Source organism: Oncorhynchus tshawytscha, linkage group LG16 (genome assembly GCF_018296145.1).
Source record: "Oncorhynchus tshawytscha isolate Ot180627B linkage group LG16, Otsh_v2.0, whole genome shotgun sequence".
In the NCBI taxonomy this organism is placed as follows: Eukaryota; Metazoa; Chordata; class Actinopteri; order Salmoniformes; family Salmonidae; genus Oncorhynchus; species Oncorhynchus tshawytscha.
In genome coordinates this window covers 87,036,800-87,047,761 of record NC_056444.1, presented here as the reverse complement: position 1 = coordinate 87,047,761, position 10,962 = coordinate 87,036,800, and positions in this window count along the sequence as shown.

The window sequence follows — 10,962 nt, the reverse complement described above, 5'->3', positions numbered from 1 at the left end:
GGGGGGGGTGGGGGCGGAGGTTGGGGTGGGGGAGAGGAAAGACAAAGGAGGGCCGTCCACAGAGCCACCAGAACCCAAGAAGAGGAAGTACAGCCCCCTGTAAGCACTGCTGTCTCACACACACACACACACACACACACACACACACACACACACACACACACACACACACACACACACACACACACACACACAGACAGATGGCGCTGGAGAAGAAGGCTGACATTTTAGGTGTTCCGATCCAATTGTGTTCCGATCCAATTGTGTTCCGATCCAATTGTGTTCCGATCCAATTGTGTTCCGGTCCAATTGTGTTTTTTTGTTTGTTTCTTTGCGTTGTTTGTAAGTTATTATGCACATAATGTTGCTGCTACCGTCTCTTATGACCGAAAAGAGCTTCTGGACATCAGAACTGTGATTATTCACCACAAACTGTCAGAAACCTTTTTCCCTTTAACGAGTCCGACGAGTCTGACGTGAACGACATACTGCTCTCCTGGGAACAGGCCCAGATCCCCGTCATTTACATGAAAAGAAGGCAGAGATAAAGGGGTCAGAGGTCGGGCTGCCTTCTGAGAATTGGCAGGCGATTGAATAAAAAAGGATTCTGCCAGTCGGAAGTTTACATACACTGAGGTTGGAGTCATTAAAACTAGTTTACATGCACTTAGGTTGGAGTCATTAAAACTTGTTTTTCAACCAATCCACACCTTTCTCGTTAACAAACTATAGTTTTGGCGAGTCGGTTAGGACATCTATTTGTGCATGACATAAATAATATTTCCAACAATTGTTTACAGGCAGATTATTTCACTTATAATTCACTGTATCACAATTCCAGTGGGTCAGAAGTTTACATTCACTAAGTTGACTGTGCCTTTAAACAGCTTGAAAAATTCCAGAAAATGATGTCATAGCTTTAGAAGCTTCTGATAGGCTAATTGACATCATTTGAGTCAATTGGATGTGTACCTGTAGATGTATTTCAAGGCCTACCTTCAAACTCAGTGCCTCTTTGCTTGACATCATGTGGAAATCAAAAGAAATCAGCAATTTCCAAACACCTGAAGGTACCACGTTCATCTGTACAAACAATAGTACGCAAGTATAAACACCATGGGACCATGCAGCCGTCATACCGCTCAGGAAGGAGATGCGTTCTGTCTCCTAGAGATGAACGTACTTTGGTGTGAAAAGTGCAAATCAATCCCAGAACAACAGCAAAGGACCTTGTGAAGATGCTGGAGGAAACAGGTACAAAAGTAACTATATCCACAGTAAAACGAGTCTTATATCGACATAACCTGAAAGGCCGCTAAGCAAGGAAGAAGCCACTGCTCCAAAACCGCCATGAAAAAGCCAGACTACGGTTTGCAACTGCACATGGGGACAAAGATCGTACTTTTTGGAGAAATGTCCTCTGGTCTGATGAAACAAAAATAGAACTGTTTGGCCATAATGACCATCGTTATGTTTGGAGGATAAAGGGGGAGGCTTGCCAGCCAAAGAACACCATCCCAACCGTGAAGCACGGGGGTGGCAGCATCATGTTGTGGGGGTGCTTTGCTGCAGGAGGGACTGGTGCACTTCACAAAATAGATGGCATCATGAGGCAGGAAAATGATGTGGATATATTGAAGCAACATCTCAAGACATCAGTTAAAGCTTGGTCGCAAATGGGTCTTCCAAATGAACAATGACCCCAAGCATACTTCCAAAGTTGTGGCTTAATGACAACAAAGTCAAGGTATTGGAGTGACCATCACAAAGCCCTGACCTCAATCCCATAGCGTGTGTGAGCAAGGAGGCCTACAAACCTGACTCAGTTACACCAGCTCTGTCAGGAGGAATGGGCCAAAATTCACCCAACTTATTGTGGGAAGCTTGTGGAAGGCTCACCGAAATGTTTGACCCAAGTTAAACAATATAAAGGCAATGCTACCAAATACTAATTGAGTGTATGTAAACTTCTGACCCACTGGGAATGTGATGAAATAAATAAAAGCTGAAATAAATCATTCTCTACTATTATTCTGACATTTCACATTCTTAAAATAAAGTGGTGATACTAACTGACCTAAGACAGGGAATTTATACTAGGATTAAATGTCAGGAATGTGAAAAACTGAGTTTAAATGTATTTGGCTATGTAAACCTCCGACTTCAACTGTACACACACACACACACACACACACACACACACACACACACACACACAACACACACACACACACACACATACGCACACGCACGCACATCCAACACATAGACAAACTTCCACACCTAACACATTCTCTCCCTCTCTCTTCTCCCTAATTTCCCTCTTCCTCTTTTCTCCCCTTCACCCCTCTTCTCGCTCTATCTCCCTCCCTCTCTCCATTGCCTCTCTCTCCCCCTCTCTCTTTCCATCCTCCTCTCTCCCTCCATCCATCTCTCCTCTCTCTCTCCTCTCTCTCTCTCTCCTCTATCTCCCTCCCTCTCTCTCCATCGCCTCTCTCTCCCCCTCTCTCTTTCCCTCCCTCTCTCTCCCTCCATCCATCTCTCTCTTTCCATCCCTCTCTCTTTCCATCCCTCTCTTCCATCCTCTCTTTCCATCTCCTTCTCTCTCTCTCCTCTATCTCCCTCCCTCTCTCTTTCCATCCCTCTCTCTCCCTCATCCATCTCTCTCGCTCCATCCCTCTCTCTTTCCATCCCTCTCTTTCCATCCCTCTCTCTTTCCATCCCTCTCTCTCCCTCCATCCATCTCTCTCACGTCATCCCTCTCTCCTTATCTTTCTGTAGTGATGGTACGGCTGGCAGTAGTCTAGGTGCCAGGATGCTGCAGGGAGGGGTGAAGAAAGGACTGCTGCTACGTAACATGCAAGTGGACTGACCCCTGACCTTTAAACCCCGATCTCTAACCTCTAACCCCAGACATTCAACATCGCACAGGACTAAGCTCCCTAGGTACAGATCTAGGATCAGCTTCCCCTCCCCCAATCCTAACCTTAACCCTTTACACTCGTACTCGTATCCATCCGGGTTGAAAATGGCAGATTTGGGCACCAATAAATACCTAAATTGGAACGTAATGCTCATCACAGCGATGTATGAGTTTTGACTGACAGACATTCTGAACTTGAGAACCTCACGCAACGTAAAGCTGCAACCCATCCCTCCTCGTAACTTTTGCAAATGTTTTGTTGTCTGAGTGAAAATGCTGTCAATTAAGAGGACAATATGCATTATGTTGAGGATTATAATAAATATCGCTTTGATGTCATGCATCGCCTGTGAGTACAGTTACCAGATGACTTATCGTCATACCCTGGGTTGTTCTGAACAGAATGAGACTATGGTTGATGTAGTTACCAGATGACTTGTCGTCATACCCTGGGTTGTTCTGAACAGAATGAGACTATGTTTGATGTACAGTTACCAGATGACTTGTCGTCATACCCTGGGTTGTTCTGAACAGAATGAGACTATGTTTGATGTACAGTTACCAGATGACTTGTCGTCATACCCTGGGTTGTTCTGAACAGAATGAGACTATGTTAGATGTAGTTACCAGATGACTGTCGTCATACCCTGGGTTGTTCTGAACAGAATGAGACTATGTTTGATGTACAGTTACCAGATGACTTGTCGTCATACCCTGGGTTGTTCTGAACAGAATGAGACTATGTTTGATGTAGTTACCAGATGACTTGTCGTCATACCCTGGGTTGTTCTGAACAGAATGAGACTATGTTAGCCTCTGCACACACACGTGAATACGGTCATCACTCCTTTCTCTGCACGCCAACATCATGGTCTGTTTCTCTGAATTGCCTTGTGAAAGCCTAACACTGTAATGTCATATTTTATATCTTAGCTAGTCATGTTGGCAACAGAACAGGCTTTTAAATGATGCCCACCTGACCCAGATTGCTATTTATAATGACAGTGTTTAGTTTGCCTAAACAACAGCAGTAAATGTGTGATGACGAGGAGGAAGGGCTGTGTTCCAAAGAAAACAACTACAAGTGTGCTTCCTCTAGTTCCTCAACGGTCCAGCTAGGAGAGCTCAAAAAAGCACCTTATAGCTGAAGACTTCTTTAAGTCAGAAAGGTGCATTGAAATTACTTAGGAACTATGCACAGTTTGGAGAGGTGTGGCCACTTGGAGACGCCAGTCAGACCTCTCACTCAAACCCCACAGTTTGGAGAGGTATGTGGCCACTTGGAGACACCAGTCAGACCTCTCACTCAAACCCCACAGTTTGGAGAGGTCTGGCCACTTGGAGACGCCAGTCAGACCTCTCACTCAAACCCCACAGTTTGGAGAGGTGTGTGGCCACTTGGAGACACCAGTCAGACCTCTCACTCAAACCCCACAGTTTGGAGAGGTATGTGGCCACTTGGAGACACCAGTCAGACCTCTCACTCAAACCCCACAGTTTGGAGAGGTCTGGCCACTTGGAGACGCCAGTCAGACCTCTCACTCAAACCCCACAGTTTGGAGAGGTGTGTGGCCACTTGGAGACACCAGTCAGACCTCTCATTCAACCCCTTTAAACCCCATTTTCCAGCAATATTCTTAACATGTTACTGAATATATCCAGAGTATTTCAGATTTCGTTATCAACCAATAATGTGAAAAGTACAGTATATGTAAAATGAACATAAAATCAACAGTGTAATGTTTGAATTCAGTCTTGTGTCAGGTGAACTGTTGTGTCCTCACCTTTGGTCTAATAATTTTCCCATGATCTCCAAACTGTTCCCTTTCAATTGCTACCATGGTTATGCATATGCTTGTCATATTTCGTCTGTAAGAAACATTTTAATTCAGCCCTATCCATGTAGGCCAATTCCCAGGAGTGTAAAGGGTTAACCGGAAGTGGGGGGCTGACCCAAGATGAGCATTTAGGGGAAACTGTATCCTACTCCTCTAACTCCTCACACAGACAGGACTGGGACCATCTGCTCTCCCATATCACTACTACATAGATATATATATATATATATATATATATATAGATAGATAGATAGATAGATAGATAGATAGATAGATAGATAGGCTCCTGTTTTTAAATTCTACACATCGGAAGGAAGGAACCGATGCAGTGTGGCCTGGTTCTCACGGAAAACTTCTCAAATCTGTGGGAGATTAACGCTATGAGAGATCAACGCTATGAGAGATCAACGCTATGAGAGATCAACGCTGTGGGAGATCAACGCTGTGGGAGATCAACGCTATGAGAGATTAACGCTATGAGAGATTAACGCTATGAGAGATTAACGCTATGAGAGATTAACGCTATGAGAGATCAACGCTATGAGAGATTAACGCTATGAGAGATTAACGCTATGAGAGATTAACGCTATGAGAGATTAACGCTATGGGAGGTCAACGCTATGAGAGATTAACGCTATGAGAGATTAACGCTATGAGAGATTAACGCTATGAGAGATCAACGCTATGGGAGATCAACGCTATGGGAGATTAACGCTATGAGAGATTAACGCTATGGGAGGTCAACGCTATGAGAGATTAACGCTACGGGAGGTCAACGCTACGGAAGGTCAACGATACGGGAGGTCAACACTACGGGAGGTCAACGATACGGGAGGTCAACGCTACGGGAGGTCAACACTACGGGAGGTCAACGCTGCGGGAGGTCAACGCTGCGGGAGATCAACGCTGCGGGAGATCAATGCTACGGGAGATCAATATGGAGGTGATCACCAACAGTCAGTCAGCCATGGACGATAGAGAAAGGAGTTTTAGATTCACGAAAGATAACCGTCATTTGTTTGATTGGGTTCTGTATGTATGGCTTTGGTATCATACAGAGAGTGAGATGACTGTCTCTAATAGCAGCCCCTGTGACACCCTATTCCCTACAGGCCCTGGTCAAAAGTAGTGCACTATATAGGGAATAGGGTGCCAAGTGTCTGAAATGGTACCCTATTCCCTACAGGCCCTGGTCAAAAGTAGTGCACTATGTAGGGAATAGGGTGCCAAGTGTCTAAAATGGTACCCTATTCCCAATGGGCCCGCTGGTCAAAAGTAGTGCACTATGTAGGGAATAGGGTGCAATTTGGGACTTATTAACTTAGACAATGTGAGGATTTTACAATGAGCACTTTTTTTTTCCTTTTTTTTTTTACCCAGATAGAGATGGGGACAGAACATTCTGATAGTGATCTGGCCTCCTATGGACAATGGACATTATATCACACTAACAATGCATTGGGTGTGAACCAATAGTAATATCATTCTGATATGTGTGTGTAAAAATTAAATGTATATTGTAATACAGTATTTGGTTCTGGAAAAAAAAAGAAGAGATTTAGTTTGTCTTTTTATTTGAAATACTGACTATCATGATCTTTGTCTCATTTTTATAATGTTTTTTTGTTTGATCGGGTTGTCGGATCTCAATCGTTCAAATTACAAAGCTCCAAATCTTTTAACCCCCCTATAACTTGACAGTACCTTGATAATTGTAACCCTAGAATTGACTGGCTTGATTAACTGGAGTGATTAACTGGAGTGATTGACTAGAGTGATTAACTGGAGTGATTGACTGGAGTGATTGACTGGAGTGATTGACTAGAGTGATTGACTGGAGTGATTGACTGGAGTGATTGACTGGAGTGATTGACTGGAGTGATTGACGTTGACTGGCTTGGTTGACTGGCTTGATTTACTGGTTTGCTGCAGACATGTTTTGGTACCCTTCCCCAGATCTGTGCCTCGACACCATCCTGTCTCGGAGCTCTACGGACAATTCCTTCAACCTCATGTTTTGGTTTTTGCTCTGACATGCACTGTCAACTATAGGACCTTATATAGACAGGTGTGTGCCTTTCCAAATCATGTCCAATCAATTGAATTTATCACAGCTGGACTCCAATCAAGTTGTAGAGACATCTCAAGGATGATCAATGGAAACAGGATGCAGCTGATCTCATAGCAAAGGGTCTGAATACTTATGTAAATAAGGTATTTCTGTTTTTTATTTCTAAAAATTTGTTTTCTCTTTGTCGTTATGGGGTGTTGTGTGTAGATTGATGAGGATAAAAATTAATTGTATACATTTTAGAATAACAGGCTAACTACACCGCTCGCGTTGCAAAATACATTTAGAAATCTATATTATTCAATTATTGCACCCACACTGCTCGCGCGCGCCAATGAGCGTCTGTGTTACCAAGGGCTAAAATAGAAGTCAGTTCTATTTCTGACGTGGTTCGCGCTGCAAGTCCTGCCTCTCCCATCTCTTCATTGGTTTATAGAAGCAGGTACTCACGTGTCATCCCCTCATTGGTTATACCCACGTGGGTGACAGAAAGACGAACGTTGCCAATCGCAATATAAAGTCAAGAGAAGAAAAAGCCTGTAAGAAAGAGAGATGACTAGAAATGACTCGGCTGACCGTTTTATGTGTGGATTAGGTGTCAGAGTAGAGGACCTTGTGCATTTCAGGTAAAATAACAACTCAATGTTTATATCCCAGGACAAATTAGCTAGCAACAGCAAGCTAGCTAAATAGGACAAATTAGCTAGCAACAGCAAGCTAGCTAAATAGGACAAATTAGCTAGCAAGCTAGCTAGCTAAATTTCCATACATGTTTAATGCTTTTCGACCTGTCCCCAAATTAATATAATTGGTTCGGAGTTTGTTTTGATATTTTAAGCTTGTTACACAGAACCCAACCCGGCTGCGTGCATGCGCCATCGTGCATAAATGTATTATGTCCCCCACACCAAACGCGATCACGACACGCAGGTTAAAATATCAAAACAAACTCACACGTGGGTACCTGCTTCTATAAACCAATGAGGAGATGGCACGTGGGTACCTGCTTTTATAAACCAATGAGGAGATGGGAGAGGCAGGACTGGCAGCGTGATCTGCGTCAGAAATAGAACTGACTTCTATTTTAGCCCTTGGCAACGCAGACGCTCATTGGCTTGCGCAAGCAGTATGGGTGCAATAATTGAATAATATAGATTTCTACATTTATTTTGCAACGCGCACGCGACACGAGTGGTGTTGTCAGCCTGCAAGGCTGTAACGTAACAAAATGTGGGAAGAGTCGAGGGGTATGAATACATTCTGAATGCCCTTGTATCCTCTGGCTTGTTGATGTTCTCCGTATCCACAGCCAGAATGATTTTGCAGTGCACGGTGATCGAACAGATATCCTGTTTGTATTCATCAGAGGTGTGAAGGGAGGGTGAAGTCTGTGAATCCCCAAAATAGTAAATAATACAGATGATTAACAAAGCATACACACAACAGTACTCACACCTTGGTTTTTGTGGTGAATGTAAATGGGGGGGAAAAAAACTGTTTTTCGATAATAGTTTTCATACACATACCTTGTCCATAATGTAGAGGCCTCTGGGATTTTCATTGAAGAGGTAAGGCAGGAGGATGGTACATGTGATCTGTATAACATACCAATACCTTTGTATGCCTCCCCGTCTGTATACCTGCAGATACAGACACAAAGGTGAGCAGTTCAGTCATCTGCACCCAATACAGCCAGTCTTCAACATATCCTTCTTAGCACAAATATTACCTCTTTGTTGATTGATATCCATTGAATTGTTTCGCCTAATTTCCTCAGTAGAGTAGAGTATTAATTTATTACGACAGGGTAGCCTAGTGGTTAGAGTGTTGGACTAGTAACCGGAAGGTTGCAAGTTCAAACCCCCGAGCTGGCAAGGTACAAATCTCTTGTTCTGCCCCTGAACAGGCAGTTAACCCACTGTTCCTAGGCCGTCGTTGACAATAAGAATTTGTTCTTAACTGACTTACCTGGTAAAATAAAGAATGTATCTCGACTTGGGAATTTGATTTTATCACAGACAGGACACATAATGATGTAAGCTTCCTTATAATGTAGTCTGGATTGGGCTTTTTAGTCGACTCTGTTGAGAATTCAACTTCCAGTTGAGTTTGTTGTCCACTATTACACCCAAGTACTTATAAGAGTCAACAGTACCAATCTCTTCACAATTAATAGAAATGGGATTAAAAAATATCTAACATTTGTCCTCAAATCTACCACTCGCTCCTTGGTCTTCAGTACATTCAGGTCCAAGTAATTGGCCTCACACCATTTCACAAAGGACTTCGTTATGTCCCTGAGCAGAGTCTCCTCTCATCACACAGCTGACTATAGCAGAGTCTCCTCCCATCACACAGCTGACTATAGCAGTCTTCTCTCATCACACAGCTGACTATAGCAGAGTCTCCTCCCATCACACAGCTGACTATAGCAGAGTCTCATCTTATCACACAGCTGACTATAGCAGTCTTCTCTTATCACACAGCTGACTATAGCAGAGTCTCCTCCCATCACACAGCTGACTATAGCAGTCTTCTCTTATCACACAGCTGACTATAGCAGAGTCTCCTCCCATCACATAGCTGACTATAGCAGAGTCATCAGAGAGTTGTAAGTGGCTCAGTTTATGGGCAACGACGATCCAGCTAGTTAATATTAGCCTTCTACATCTTGCTACATATTGAACTTCCATCCTCTCAGGTCAGGGACACAACAATGTATGAATTAATGGTTGGATCAGAATCGCCTTCATAATAATTGGCCAGTATGGAGAATGAATTCAAACCAGTCCAAATCCCTATCTCCATCCTTGGCTAATTTAGAAAAGGGACCATTGTTTTGCTAGCTAGCCACCGGAGGACGACACAACGAAATTCAAGTTTTTTTTTCTGTCAATGACGTTTGGCTTTTGATGTTTTTTGGTGTGAAGTCAAATCCAAGCTGGCTTCCCTTGACACTTTTTTTTTTTTTTGGTGCGCCGGGACCAATCACAGTTGAGCTCACTCAGTTTAGCTCAACACTGATTGGCTATTATTTAATACTTTGTTTTTTATCAAGGGGAGGCCAAATTCTCGCTGGCTTCCCTTGCCTTCAATGCTACTGGTGGCAACAATGCCATACTTGTTTGGACCAGACAGCATCAGATAGATGGGCTACACATACTGAGACAGAGGGGCGCTGTTTACCTCACTCGGAGCCTTTCTCTAGTGAGATACATTTAGCCTCTTGTGAATTGAAGGAAAATTATGAAACACAGAGAGACAAAAGATACATTTGATGTTTAAATTTTTTTTTTATTGTTTTGGGGAAGCCTCGGTGGTCGGGCTAACAGGCTGCTCGAGGAGCTCTCCATCGGTCTCAACATAGTGGTACACCCAGACATTTTGGAATATCCACGCTGATCAAAGCTTAGCCAACTAGATATGATTATTCAGTGAGACACTACCAAAACTTAACCAAGCTAGCTGTAGCTGTCTACAAAGGTGAACAATCTTTTTCCCTCTCTGTGAAAGAAAAAAAAAGGTTCATTTGACCCCGCCCTGGGATCCAATGAGCTCCCTAACCCTGCCCCGGGATCCAATGAGCTCCCTAACCCCGCCCCGGGATCCAATGAGCTCCCTAACCCCGCCCGGGATCCAATGAGCTCCCTAACCCCGCCCTGGGATCCAATGAGCTCCCTAACCCCGCCCCGGGATCCAATGAGCTCCCTAACCCTGCCCTGGGATCCAATGAGCTCCCTAACCCCGCCCCGGGATCCAATGAGCTCCCTAACCCCGCCCCGGTATCCAATGAGCTCCCTAACCCCGCCCGGGATCCAATGAGCTCCCTAATCAAGGGATTGAAGGCGGTATCTTATGATGGCATGGCTAGGTTCCCAATCAGAATGTATTTTGGGGATTTTAACTACAAAATATTACATTATTACGTACCCTTCTCCTACCCCCTCAGATTATGAGCGCACACTGGCATATAGCCTCTGTTCCAGTCTGTACTACTGGCAGGCTACACTGGCAAAACTGAGCATGGTAATTAATATGCCATTTGTTATGGGGGGGGGCACACAAATTCTATCTGGGGGGGTCCATGACCGGCCTCGCCATCCCATAGTGCACCCTGGCCAGGAGTGTCC